The 14,869-nt window shown below is 58.8% G+C and overlaps 1 protein-coding gene across 2 annotated transcripts in view; it reads right to left on the bottom strand.

Annotated features, from left to right (window-relative positions):
* SEMA4D (semaphorin 4D) overlaps positions 1–14,056 on the bottom strand; it is an 87,591-nt gene extending 73,535 nt beyond the window's left edge. For both annotated transcript variants that reach the window (XM_062208590.1, XM_062208588.1), the window contains exon 1: positions 14,030–14,056. The gene's annotated coding sequence lies outside the window, so the exon portion shown is untranslated. The remainder of the gene's footprint in view (positions 1–14,029) is intronic.
* Positions 14,057–14,869: the final 813 nt, after the last annotated feature.

Below are 14,869 nucleotides of genomic sequence, written 5' to 3'. Positions count from 1 at the left end.
GGCCCCCAGCCTGGAAGGAAGGACAGTTGTGTCCATCTGACAGGTGCAGCGAAACCACAGGAAAGCTGCCTGGCTCACTGCTTGGATCTAAAACACGAGTCTATGCAACTGGCTGAGCAAACAGCACCCAGAGGGCTTCCTGCCTTTCCGATGGGGCAATCTAATCACCGATGGAGCAGAGAGAGGCAGAGAGGATCACCGAGAGCCGAGAAGGAGCCGCCACCAGGGCTCTGCGGAGAATGGCCTGCCCAGGCATCCCGCGACGCCCTCCTCCAGGCCTGACTACGGGCCCAGGCTTCGGCGTGGAGAAGCAGATGGCAAAGCTGGGGACCTCGCTGGCGGCTGCCCTGGTCTGGCTCCGGGGCGACACTCAGCGCCCGTGGCCGCCCAGGTCTCAGGGTGGCTGCCGTCAAGCAGCCAGGGTCGGCACCAGCATGATGAGGTTCGTTCACTGTGATGACAGAGCCAGGACTAGGAAATTAGATAAAGCCCACCGCCCGCAGCAGGAGCTGAGAGCCGGGTCACGAGACCTCAGGCCTCTGCCATCTGGGAGACAAAAGCGGTTCTGGCTTGAAGCTGTTTGGAGGCAATAAACCCACGTGTTCCTCGGACGAGCCATGACTGTGATTTATGCCGCGCGAGAACCTTCACAAACTGCTTTACTCTCAAGATGTTCTCAGAACACGGCTTCTCTCTGCATCCTTTTTGAGACCCAGCAGCTGAGCAGAGACCACTGGGGGCCGTCAATTGCTACGACCATAATTAGCCCTGAAAGCAATGTTCTTACAGCCACAGTCCTGTTAGGAGAAACTGCCAGGTCAGGAAGAATATTGCTTCTGTGATTAGAGATCCACCCCCAACACACACACACACACACACACAGAGAGAGAGAGAGAGAGAGAGAGAGAGAGAGGTTTTTCTAATCAACCAAGGGGAGGCTAAAGGTTTCAAACACTAGCATTTATCATCCAACGTTCAACTCCATTTCCTCCATCACTGTGAACTGACCCAAAGCCATCCTGGCGACCTGGACCCCCGACCAAGGGTCAGTGAGATGTACGGCAAAATGAGGGAGCAAGGCTCTGTTTTCAAAGGTGGGTGTACAGGCACGGCTTCTCTGCTTGAAAGGGTGGGTGAACAAACTGAACAAGTTTCCCCCACCCCCGCAGAACGAAAACCAGCCAAGCCACACTCCAGCCCCCCAAATCTCAGTACCCATTGTCAGCAGCGATTCACTCCAGTTAGCCCAAGAGCTCACCGTGGAATGACTCCCTGTCAGGGCAGAGCCCCTTGGTCCCCCCTCGTCATAGCTGCAAAGTGCACACACCCACCGCCGGGTCGGCACCAGCACCGGGGCAGAAGCAGAGCACCTGCCCTCCTCCCACCAGGAACAGCCCACACTGAGCACAGACGTCCCGATGAGCTGCCCAGGCTGCGCCCCTCCCCCTATACCCGCCCAGGACCCCAGGACAAGCCTGGGGTCCCATCAGTTGGTGTCTCCCCACCACCCCTGTCCAGGGCCACTCCCTGTTCCCAGTCAGCCAGCAGTGACCACACTGCCCTCTCCTGGATCTCTCGACAGCCCAGTGCCCTACTCTGGGCCTCACACAGCCACCCCGGTATCTCCCTGCAAAACCCAAGCCTGCCCTCAACATGCTGAAAACCCACCCGCGGCTCCACGCTGCCCTCTGATGAAAACCCCAACTATGTGCCCAGAGGTACAGGACCAGCCGCTTCTCCACCCACATCCTATGCACCCGACCCTCGGCTGCTCCCTTGGGCCGGGCCCTCTGTTTTGGCAGTCTCTATATCCCCTTCTTACCCACCTACCCCCAACACAGCCAGGCCTTTCTGGAGAAAAGAATCCTCTGGTTTCCCAGGAAAAAGGAGGTCTCAGTCACCACCCCACCCAGCTCCCCGGTACCTTACACAAAACCACCTGCAAATTATCCCTAAGCACCTGCAACATACCAGGCGTGTGCTTCGTGATGCAAAACAGAATGGGACTGGACATACCTGTCAGTCAGCAGGTGAGGGGCCTGGATGCCTGGGGTGTGTGCGCATGTGTCCACGCTTGGTCCCCTGTGGGGGTCCACGGGTGCTGAGAGATGGGCAGTGGATGTGGGGTCCTGGTCAGCCCTGAGATGAGCCCTGAGGGAGGAGGAGCCAGGACTGTCCACAGAGCCTTGCTGCTGGCTTTGCACCTGACCCACAGCCTGCTCAGGGCAACGGGTCCTTCTAAGAATGAGCCACACCCCTGGGCTTCCGAAAACCACTTCAGGCTGGCACCACACCCCACGCCACACACCAATCCTAAACTCTGTTGTCACTATCTCAGTCCAGGCCCTAGCAGTCCTGCCTCCCACAGGGAAGATCTGCATGGACCCAAACCCCCAGACCTTACAAAGTGCGCACCCCCGGCCCCGACCTCCCCTTCCACACACCCAGGCAGCTCAGCCATAGTCACCGCCTGGTGGACAGGCTACTGGGAGTGCTCCCCAGGGATGGCTCCCACAGAAGGAGTGGCGAATCCGGTCCTGGGTGAGCAAGCCCATTGCGTTGCGGGCAAAGCAGGAGGCCAGGGGCTGACAGCAAGGGGCTGCCCTGAGCTCCGGCCACAGAATCCAGATGGGCCCGGCCCCAGTGCTCATGGGCTTGTGGCAGGTGGTGTCCAGATGGCTGTCTCCAGATTCGGCCCTGACCGTGAGAAGAACAGGAGATGAGATAGATGCCGCAAGGTGGGGGCTTCTCCTGGGCTTCCCGAGTCCTGAGCTGGGGCTCACACCCACCTGGAGGCCATGGACGCTTCAACTCTGGGTCCTCAGCACCCTCCTCTGTCGTTTCAGCCAAAATGCCGGGGCAACGGCTTCGCTCCCAGCTTCCCATCCCACCTGGGCCCCAGCTAATGCTTTATTCTGGCCTCTGACAGGGCTGGAGCAGGGCAGTGGGGGCACCTGCCCATACCCACCCTCACCCAGGGGCCAACCACAGCGAGGGGCATGGATATGCAGAAGTGACAGCAGAGAAACTGCCAGCCCTTCATGGGTCTCGCCACCCCCCTCCCCCCGACCAAGCTGTGTTTAACCAGCTAGCTCCCTGCTGCCCCACCGCACTGCAAAGCCAGGCTCTGTTACGTAACACGGCCGACGGCGTCCAGCCGGTAGGGGTGTGCACCAACGTCAGCACAGAGCTGATGCCACCTCCCTGCCAGCGGCACCCAGCGAGCTGTGACCGCTCCTCCTTCCCTGGCCGGCTAGCCCAGGCCTCATCCTCAGCCCCCACATGGCCTGGGGTCAAGGGCAGCAGCCAGAGCCACAGGAAGAGCTCAGTGGGGCTGGCAGGCACCGTGGCTGCCGTGAGGGCAGTGGGGCCTGCCTGCGCCCCCACAGGCCTGCTAGCACTCCTGCCACACAAGGAAGGAGCTGCCTGTGCCTCCAAGACTCTGTCCAACGCAAACAGCTCTGCGGGGAGACTGGGCAGGGAGGCGTGCCGAGGCTGGGCGGCAGGGAGGGAGGGAGGGGCAGGTGTGACCGGAAACCACGGCGTTAGAAGAATCCCTCTCCCACACCTGCTGGAAATGCAGACATCAGGGGACAATCCGCAAAGACAAACAAGGGCCCCTTCCGCAGCTCCACCCCACAGGAGCTGCTGACACGCATACTGGACACACATGGGGGGCTCACCATCAATGGCTATAGGCCCAGAAACGAGAAGCACTGGCCAGCACCTGGAGTGGCAACTTGGCCCATGACAGGACAGGCCCTTCACCGAGGCCGGAGTCACAGGCGATCCCTGCACAGACCGGGCTCTGTAGCAGGTGGACACCCCCACAGCCACCTTGCAAGCTGCCCTCCACCCAGGACTCTGCCCCCACACTGCCTGCTTGTGCTAAGGCTCTGTGCGCCCCCATGGGACCCCACCAAGGACCTCCCTTGGGCTCACTGTGAGACTTCCTGATGCATGACCTCCCGCTGGAACCTGAGCACAGAGCCCACACAGGAAGCCCCCCAGAGAAACGCAGGCCCCTGTTGCACCTGGAGGCACCCTGCAGCTGCGGCCATGTGGGAGGCTGAATAAAGAACCATACAGAAGTGCAGGCACGCCCCTGGGGCCCAGGGCCCCCTGCCACCTTCCCGTGGGGCCCAGGTCCCATCCACCCCCTCGCTGACCTCAGAGCAGCTGTGCCACCGTCCGGTTCTTCCTGCGGAGCCGCCAGGTGTCCGGGAGACACTGAGCCAGCCCTGTAAGGCACAGCCTGGACCCACCCGGCCAGGAGCAGGCTGAGCCAGCAGCCACCGCCAGAGGAGGGCCTGCCCGGGCCGGCGATTGGCTGGGCGGCCCTGACCCCGTGGCACCTGGCTGACCCCACCCTGCCCACGCCCACCCTGGAGCCACAGCTTCCTCGTGCCCCAGGAAGGTGGTCCTGTGTGGCGTGAGCCCTGAGCTCTCTCCAGCTCCACCAGTAGCTCAAGCAGGGCCGGGGCAGATGGAGAGCATTTGGGGACCGTGGGGCACCGGATGCGGGGAGGGAGGGCCCAGGGCCAGGCAGCTGAGGATCAGGCACAGAAACCTGTGACACAGCCCACCCTGAGGTTGCACCTGCCTGCGCCCACCTGCAGACCCCACCTTGCGCACACTCAGCTTGGGCACCCACATCACCTGCACACAGACACCCACGCCCGAAGGAGGTCCCCAGTGCTACCTTCTCACTGTTCCCGCCCCATCAGATTCACCTGCTACTCAGAGCCTGACAGCCTTGGACACTACAATCTCACTTATTTCACAGTCTCCAGAAATTATCCCCAACACAGGGCTCACTGTGCGTGCACACACACACACACAATCCACAGTACTCCTATCACCATGGCCTCCTCAGCACAGCTACCAGGCTTCTTCCATCTCCGCCTCTTCTAGGAGCTGGGAGAAACACACGCTGCAGCCCTCCTGGCATCCCCACCCCAATGCGTCAAGCAGCATTTCATTTACCACGCTCAGGGCACAGCCTGGGTCCCTCACCCGTTGTCAGCCCCTTCCCATGTGGCAGTAGAGGGCAACAAGACTAACAGGCTGGTGGGGAGCGACAGAAGAGTCCCTGGATGAAGCCTGGCTTGCACAAGAACGCGAGAGGCCACAAAGCCGAAGTCCCATTCCTTGCCAAGGCCGGCTCGCTGACGAATCGGTGCCGGCTTGCTGGAGGGAAAAAGGACCCAGGACCGGGCGGCCACTTCCCTCAGCCATGTCACTCGGCGCTGGGCAGCGGCATTCTAGACACGCCCCGGCTTAACCCAAACACACAGACATCAAAATGCCAGCCAGCAAGTCAGGAGCCAGCCCTTGTCATCTTCTTAGTCAGCGCTCATCCCTACCAGCCGACAGGGAAGAGGCTCACAGCCAGCCGGGAAGGGATTTCATCTGGTCGGCAACTGACACGTGAATAAAGCAATTGGCAAACAACGGAATCGGGAATAAATGTTTTGCAAAGCAGAGACAAGGGGCGTGTGTTTCACTTGGCAGTGAGGCTAACTAAGATGCCTGCATCTGATATCAGAGAGCCTAGGTCTGATTCTGGATTCCAGATTCCAGCTTCCTCCCAGCATACACCCTGGCAGGCAGCAGGTGATGGCTCAAGTAGCGTGGTCCCTGCCACCCATGTGGGAGACCTGAACTGACTTCCTGGATGCCGGTCAGCTGAAGAGCAAACCATTGCACGGGGAGCCTTCTCTATCTGCCTCGCAAATAAATACATGAAGAAGCTGAAGTGGGGCCAGTGCTGTGGCATAGCAGGTAAAGTCCCCACCTGCAGTGCCGGCACCCCATATGGGCACCAGTCCCAGCTGCTCCACTTCCTATCCAGCTCTGCTATGGCCTGGGAAAGCAGTGGAAGATGGCCCAAGTCCTTGGGTCCCTGCACCCGCATGGGAGACCCGAAAAAGCTCCTGGCTCCTGACTTCAGATTAGCTGAGCTCTGGCCATTGTGGCCAATTAGGGGAGTGAACCAGTGGATGGGAGACCTTTCTTTCTCTCTCTCCTTTTCTCTATGTAACTCTTAACTCTGACTTTCAAATAAACAAATAAATCTTTAAAAGAAAAGCTGAAGCAAGTCAGAGGCTCGATGCCTCTAACACATACCTCTAACAGCTCCCACAGGTTGGCAGGAGGGCAGTGAACACCTGGACAGACGCAGGGTGGCAGAACACAGCAGGCGTGCACGGGAGCACCCGAGCCCTGGGCAACCCTGAGAGGAGACGCCAAACTCACCCAGCTCCAGGAAGAGGCCAGCAAACCAGCAGAGCTGTCACGAGGCCCCCGCACACCCACCCACCAGAAAGACACCTGCCGCCACCGCCGAGGGAGGAAGCTGACAGTGAGGCCCCGCGTACTTAGGCGAAGGAGCCACTGTCCGATCTTCCTGGCAAAGCATCCGGCAAGATCTAGTAAGACAGAGAGACACACACACACCCTGGCACCCAGCGGTGCCACGTGCAAAGTCCAAGCCACTGAGTGACAGCCCCGCGCCTGTGGCCGGGCTATTTACGGGAGCACTGTTTATACTGCGGGCATTGTTTTCCTGAGGCAGCGCTGCCCAGCGACTTCAGACCGGGGCTTTAAAACAACAGGAAGCTGTGCCCTGGCAGCTCCGGAGGCAGAAGTCTGAAACCAAGGTGTCAGCAGCACGGCACTCCCTCTGGAGAATCCCTTTCTGGCCGCCTCTAGCAGCTGCTCGGTCTCGGCTGAGTCAGGGACCCTGGGGAAACAGCCAACACGATGCGCGCGCACACACACACAGACATTACAAGGAACTGGGTCACACAATTACAGAGGCTGAAGAGCCCCAAGATCTGTCTGCAAGAGGGAGACCAGGAGGCCTGAGGTTCAGGTCACAGGGTATCAGGCAGGAGAATCACCCTCCTTCTCGGAACACGGGTCTTGCTGTTCTTTCTGCCCAAGCCTTCAACGGACCGGACCGTGCAGGGCCACCTGCTGTGCTCAAGCCATTGATTTCAAAGCTCCTCTCCGGCCAGCACTGTGGTGCAGAGGGCTATGCCACTGCTTGCTTGCAACGCCGGCATCTCCTATTGGAGCAGCAGTTCAAGTCCCCGCTGTTCTGCTTGCCCTCTAGCTCCCTGCTCAAGCGCCTGGGGAGGATGGGGAGGATGGCCCAAGTGCTTGGACCCCTGCCACCTACATGGGCGACCCTGGCTCCTTGATCTTCTGCCTGGCCCAGCACCCAGCTATTGCAGCTATTTGGGGAGCAAGCCAGGGGATGGAAGACCTCTCTGCTCTTCTTTGGTGCTCTTTCAAATAAATAAATACATCTTTTAAAAAAAGAATCATTTTTAAAAGCACATTAATCCCATCTAGAAACAGCCTCACAGATACTCTTAGAATGTTCAGCCTCACATCGGAGTGCCTCGTAGCCAGCCAAGCTAACACATCACCGTCACCACCATGCCCACCCCTGCAGTGTCCACCCCCTCTCCACCCAGCCTCCTCCTCGTGTCCATGTCCCCTCTCCCTCTGCCTCCCCCTAAAAGGACACCGGTGACTGTACGCAGTGCCCACCAGAGAATCCCAAACCACCCCCCACCTCAGATCCTCCTCTGGGGCGCACCTGCCAACGCTTTGTTTCCATAGAAGGCCACACGTACAGGTCCTGGGGCAGAACCTACAACAAGGAACAAGGCCTAAAACCCTGGGACTCTGGCTCTGAAAGGGCCTGGTCCAAGGCTGTGAGTCTGCCAAGCCCAACATGGCCAGAAAAGGCAGCAGAACACAACTGGGCTCCCCTGCACCTGCAGCAGGGGACCGGGCAAGGCTGCTCCTACAGCTCTCGGGCTCTGAGCTCCCCGCAGAGGCAGGAGGCAGGAGCCCTCCAAGACCTGGGCTGGCCACCTCTTGCACAACGAAAAAGCAAAATGCCCAACAACAGATGCCCGGGTCAAGCAACCGTGGCCTGTCCACACCGCGGCACCCCACTCTGCCACACAGGGGATGAAATGCGGTCTTTCACAAGAGCATGGAGGAAACCGGAGGACAGGCACGCTAAGTGACATAAGCCAGGCACAGAAAGACAAAGACCGCAATGATCGCCCTCATCCGCGGGAGAGAGAAAAGTTCATCTTCCAGGAATCCAGAGGAGAAGTGGGAGAGGGGAGAGGGGAAGGAGGTACAGCATCCCAAGGTTCCAGACAGGAGGACCACATTGCACTCTGCAGGGTTACCCTGGTCAACCATATATCGGGTGCTTCAGAGTAGCTCCAAGAGAGGATTCTGAATGTTCTTACCACAAAGAAAGGATGCGAGCACGAGCCAATGGTCCTGATTTGATCACTGCACGTCGCACACACGTACCAAAACATTTCACTGTGCCTCATAATAAACATGTACAATTATAAAATAACGAAAACGTTGCTTTAAAATACAACAAGGCAGTGGCAGGAGCAGCCTGTGGCGGGGCTGGCCCTTGTTGGGGGGCACCTGCCTCTGGTCCCCGACCCCCACGCCATGACTGGCCTTGGGTGGGCTCTGTGCCTGTGCTCCCCTCTTTCTGCGTGCAGCTCAGAGGACTCACAGGCTTGGCTGGGGGGTACCCTCGTGGGAGCAGCACTGTGCCCCACAGGATCACAGCAGATGGCACAAGATTCTCGTGTGCCCATACAACTTCTCTTCTCGTGTCTGACTCCCCATCTGTCCGTCTCACCTGCCACCTCCCAGACCACATGTGTCTTGTCCACGTTCGAATCACCTGTCCCCACAACTGTGACGGAGGCTGGCGCAGGGCAGGGGAAGCTACAAACATGAATCCGCTCGGGACCCAGACCTCATCTCCCCAGCCCCCTCCTGCTATCCCCAGCAACTCCCTCCCCCGTAAGCACCATGGCTTCATGCATCCCCAGACCACCCTGCCCTCCCTAAAGCCTCTTGGACGGCTCAGCCTAGTGCAGCCTCCGGCTCTCCACCTGCTCAGGCCACGACTTCAGAGCATCCTCGGGCCACCTGCTAGGAACCCCTCCCACCCAGCCTGCAGCAACAACCTCTGCTCCACCACCCCATACAAGCCCAGTGGCCATACCCACCTCTACTGAGACAAGGAGGCTCACACGTCCGCCCACCATCACCTCGCTGCCTCCACACCCAGCACCCCCTGCTTTGACTGATGCCTCCCAGTGTCCAGGGGTCTCCATCCCCTCCTTCCTGTCTCAGTATCCCCAAGTGCTGATAAGCTGCCCGATCCACACAGCTCCTCTTGCACACACCCTCCCTGCCCCTGCCTCGGCTCATGACCCCCTCACAACATTCCCAGAACACCTAAGTCACACACCCGCCTCTCTCAGGGCCTTTGCACCTGCTGTAACCTATGCACAGAAGCTCCTCCCCACACTGGCACAACCAACCATCCCTTCTCTGTGAAACATATGAGTTACTCCTCTAGAACTACACCTGTCCCCTTGTCTCTTACTCCTCCCTTGGTACTGGTCACCATCCGACTCTCACATCTGACCCGCAGGTCCCATTCTAGGCCTCAGATTCCCTGCCGAGGCCCCAGTGCCCCAGTGTAAGGGGGCGCAGAGGACCTGTTCCTCGCAGCATCATGTGGTAGAAACAGGCAGGTGGGGCTTGCCTACCTGGGCCAGCCAGGCCGCCTGTCACCAGGACCCGAGGAGCGGTGACCTGCGTGGCTCATACCGTAGCGGGCAGATGCAGGACCATGAGGTCCCTGCACTTGGATGGAAACGTGCCAGACACTCCCAGAGAGCCCCGGCATGAAAGGCTCATTTCACAGTCTCCACTCGTGTGGATGACAGCATCGCCACATGTCCACTCTCTGCAAAGACAAACAGGCTCTTTGTGGGATATAAATAGTCCAGCCAGATGCGGGTCTTTTCCCAGGACCCTGGCCGTGCGCCCCACAGCTGCACACGCAGCGGCCCCTATGTCAAGACCCCGAGGGCTTACGGGGGCAAGTGCAGGGTAGCAGTGGGGGAGGGGCGCTCGGCGGCTCCTCCTCCCCCAGAATGTGGCTCAAGTTCAGCTGGGGTTCTTCATAAACGCTCATAAACACACAAGCCAGGCACGAGCACAGTGCTCAGATGTGGCTGGGGCAGGGAAAATCTGCCACGCCCAGTGACCTTCCTCACCCCCACGGCACAGGGGTAAGCAGGACTGGGGGCCCCCACCCCAATTCTCCGATATGGCCCGGCAGGCTGCTGTCATGAACAGCCAAGGCGGCCCCCTCCACTCCGGCCTGCCTGGGAGGAGAAGTGAGTGTAGCCCACGCAGCCCAACACACACCAGCAGGGCAGCCCTGTCACCTAGATGCCCCCCAGTCACCTCAGGAGAGCAAACATCAACAGGCGAAGTTCGTCTCGGCCATGGATGCTGTTTCGCCCAACACACACCCGGATGTCACCAACATACAAGCTGCACACGAGGTCTCTGCCTTGGCTGTGAGTCTGATGCTTGAGGGACATCTCAGCTCTCAGCTCTGGCTGGCCACACTCCAGCGCCCTGTCCTGGGTGGTGTCTGGCTCTCATACTGGCCAGCGCATGTCTAAAGCTCAGACAAGGGCCTGGCACTGTGGGGCAGTGGGTTAAGCAGCCACCTGTGATGCCGGCACCCCAGAGGAGCACCATTCCAAGCCCTGAGTGCTCCACTTGCGACCCAGCTCCTTGCTAGCATGCCTGGGAAAGCAGCGGAAGATGGCCCGATTGCTTGGGCTCCTGCACCCACATGGGAGACCTGGATGGAGTTCCTGACTCCTGGCTTCAGCCAGGCCACCGAGAGCATTTGGGGAGTGAACCAGAGGATGGATGATCGCTCTCTCTCTCCCTCTAACTCTTCTTTTCAGATAGATAGAAACATAGATAGATTTCAAAAGCCAGACCATAGATGTGCAAAATTACCACCATGCAGCTGCTGATGGGAGGAGCTGAGTAGATCCACACACAGGAGATACGGAAGCTTCCGTCACCATAAATGGACCCTTGGCCGGTTGCCCAGGGTGTGTTCCGGCTCAGAGCCAGCCCACATCTGTGCAGAAGGCATCTGGACACATCCTGTGCTGCTAAGGCCACGGCAGGACACGCCGTGTTTCAGGTGCCCCACACCTGACCTGCACACCTTGTCTCTACCGCACCTCCCAAGCGCAGGCCGGCCTAACACCACATGTGGCTGGCTGCCGCATTTCCCACACCAGGGAATCCAGGAGCTTTCAGTCCCACCAAGCCAGCCGACGGAGATGAAAAGCTCAACGCATTCATCATGAATCAGATCAGCACCCACAGGCCCCGGATGCCCACTGTGGGTGGGGGCGGGGCCCCAGAGCCGCAATCAGAGCACAGCACAGACATCCTTCCAGGGCCGGGGCCATCTGAAACACACAGCAGTCACCACCCCACCCCCACCCCTCTTCAGTGTCTTCTAATTAAAGCTACAATCTGCCCACTCTCGCCCTGAGTCAGGTCAGCCACCTGCTGGAAGTACAGCCAGCCCCGCCCACCCCCAGCAGGCCCACCCCTCTGTGGGGGAGGCAGTCCCGCCCCCGGGACAAGGCACAGGCATACTCAAGGCAGCTGGGCAGCAGGCACCATGGCTGTTAAGATCACAGGAGTCTTTTAAACTAGCACAGGAACAAGAAAGAAGAGAAAAACCCAGAACCTAGAACCCAGGCAGTTTCAAAACAGCACCACTGCCCAGATGGTCCACTTCCCATGCTCTGCTCCTGCCCATAAGCACATGCAGGTTTAAAGTGCTTGGGTTCCGGAAAACAAAGGGCAGGCGAGACAGCATTACAGCCTGCCCACCTTGGCTCCTCCAGGCTGATGGCCAAGCAGCCCCTGCGCGCTCTGGGGCCTGTCCTGTTAGACGCTTCCTGCAAAGTCATTGACAGGCGAGGGGCCCAGGGGCTGGGTTTCCAACACGGTCCAGCAGGTCTGCAGGGGCACCCCAGCATGCCCAGCCCAGTCTGGCAGCCAGGCCTCCCGGGGCCGCAGGCTCCCTGCCGTCACCAAGCAGACCCCTGGTCCCTACATGCACCTCCCTGCAGAGGTCGCCCTCAGCAGGCAGCCCACAGACAGGACCCTAGGGGTGCAGCGAAGGACAAGGTTTGCTTTGTCCCTGAGCAAGGACCTGTAGCTGTGCGGACCACGTCACACTAGAACAGTCCCATTCTCAGGAATGCGAGGGGACTTCTAAAAGTTTAAGAAAAATGTGCTTTGTGGGAAAAAAAAAAAACACATGCATCTCCAAACTCCACTGCAACAAAATAAACTTATCTTTGAATTCCATATGCCATGAGCCTTTTGAAGGACGCCCCACTGTGTGACTTAGTTTTTCTATTTCTGTATTTGTTTAAGATTTATTTATTCATTTGAGAGGCAGAGTTACAGACAGAGAGAGGGAGACACAGAGAGAGACTCTTCCATCTGCTGGTTCACTCCCCAGATGGCTGCAACGGCCGGAGCTGAGCTGATCTGAAGCCAGGAGCCAGGAGCTTCGTCCAGGTCTCCGAGGTAAGTGCAGAAGCCCAAGCACTTGGGCCATCTTCCCCTGCTTTCCCAGGCCACAGCAGAGAGCTGGATCAGAAGAGGAGCAGCCAGGACTCAAACCAGTGCCCATATGGGATGCCGGCACCACAGGCTGAGGCTTAGCCCATGATGCCACAGCGCCAGCCCCTTAGCCCCTTCCTATTTCCTTTTAAGTGGCCTTTTTTTGTTGCTTTTTTTTTTTTTTTTTTTTGACAGGCAGAGTGGACAGTGAGAGAGAGAGAGAAAGGTCTTCCTTTTTGCCATTGGTTCACCCCACAATGGCCGCTGCGGTCGGTGCACCGCGCTGATCTGAAGCCAGGAACCAGGTGCTTCTCCTGGTCTCCCATGCGGGTGCAGGGCCCAAGGACTTGGGCCATCCTCCACTGCACTCCCGGGCCACCGCAGAGAGCTGGCCTGGAAGAGGCGCAACCGGGACAGAACCAGCGCCCCGACCGGGACTAGAACCTGGGGTGGCGGCGCCACAGGCAGAGGATTAGCCTAGTGAGCCGCAGTGCCGGCCTTAAGTGGCCTTTTTTAAAGCAGACTATATTTTTGTTCCCTGAGGCCCAAAGAATACACTGGAAGGTGTCCAGGGAGGCCTGTGACCATGGACAGTACCAAACGCCATAGACCCCATGCTGTGCCCTCTCTATCCACACCCATGACAAAGTCTCAGCCCCGAATTAGGCAGCGTTCAAGCTGAGTACCAGCTGATAGCGGAACAAATACAACAGCCGACTGTGATCTGAGTTAGGTGACTGTGGTCTCTCCCAGCATCTCACCGTGCTGTCCTGAGCCTTCCTACGAGCAAGACCATGGAAATGAATCGAAGGGAGCACACCTATGTGGGGATACTTTGAAAAGTTTGCGGAAACTGGAATTAAAAGAAAAGCTTGTGGGCCAGGCGTTTGGCACAGGGGTTAAGACACCTGACACCAATATGCCGGCATCCTCTATTGGAGTACCTGGGTCCAATTTCCAGCTTGGCTCCTGACTCCGGCTTCCCACTTGCGGGTACCCTGGGAGGTAGAGTCAGACAGAGAGAGGGGTCTTCCATCCGCTGGCCCAGTGCCCCCAGCCTGCAGGACTGCTATAACACCCTTTCATGCCCAGACCAGGCCGTGTGCCACAGCGCCCAAACCAGCATGAAAGCCCTTACAGCGTCCTCTACCTTGCAAACTCCGGGGAGCAGAAGTGAGCACAAGGCCATCAGCTTCCCAGGATCCTGAGCACGCGGGGTCTCAGGGAGACCCCAGGAGGCCCAGGCAGCGGCAGAGCCCCGAAGACATTTCATCAGCCTTGGCATCACGCGGCTCTCAGCCCTCCACTGCTCGCACCCCATGGAGTCACTGGTGCCCTGAGAGCCACATCCCCCTACGACTCTGTGGCAACGCCTCCTTCCCTTCTTCAGCCAGGGCACAATGAGCACAATGCCCAGGACGAGACCTCCCAAGGGTCCATTCCAGAAAGAACCGCCACTCCCGGGCGGTTTCATCCTCACCTAATGGCAGGAGTCCACAGACATCTCAGCGGCCAGGATGTGGCTTCTTCCTGCTGCAGGGTGTTGGCAGAGTCTGAAACGATTAGAAAGGGGGCATCTCAGTGGGCTGAACGCCGAGCTAGAATCCCTTATGAGGCACAGGCAGGCAAGTCCCACCCGCACCGTGCTAAAAACGCATCGTCCCACAGAACGGCCAGTCACCGTGCAGCTCACCTGCCGGGTGAGACCAGAAGAGGCATCAAGGCGAAAAGACATTTGTTAGCAAGATCGCAGAGGGAGGGCACCACCCATGCCTTTCCTGACTGATCGTTCTCCAGTCTCCCAGTCCTGCACCTCTGCTGCCAGCACAGCAAAGAGGGTCCCCTCGTCCAGCATCCAAACACGGCACGTGAGCTCAAGGCACTCTGGGAAGGAGACAGGGCAGGTGGGCAGGGGCCTGACCGGGCACGGGGTGACCCGTGATCAAGTCACAAGGAAGATGCCACCTGAGCACAGAGCTTCCACTCAGCCCAGACTGGGAACCACACAGCAAGAGAAGGCTGGTGCTGGCACTCAGCATCTCAACAATTTCTCAGCGGAAAGAGGAACTGCACACTTTAAAACCAAAATCTGAAGAAAAGGCAGAGGCAAATAAAACAGAGGGAACCGGGGCTGGGGTTGTGGCACAGCAGATTAAGATGCCACCCATAGGCCGGCGCCACGGCTCAATAGGCTAATCCTCTGCTATGCGGCGCCGGCACACCAGGTTCTAGTCCCGGTCGGGGTGCCGGATCCTGTCCCAGTTGCCCCTCTTCCAGGCCAGCTCTCTGCTGTAGCCAGGGAGTGCAGTGGAGGATGGCC

The sequence above is a fragment of the Lepus europaeus genome, chromosome 12 (assembly GCF_033115175.1).
Source record: "Lepus europaeus isolate LE1 chromosome 12, mLepTim1.pri, whole genome shotgun sequence".
In the NCBI taxonomy this organism is placed as follows: Eukaryota; Metazoa; Chordata; class Mammalia; order Lagomorpha; family Leporidae; genus Lepus; species Lepus europaeus.
Note: the sequence above shows the minus strand (reverse complement) of the source record. Positions and strands in the feature narration are given on the sequence as shown.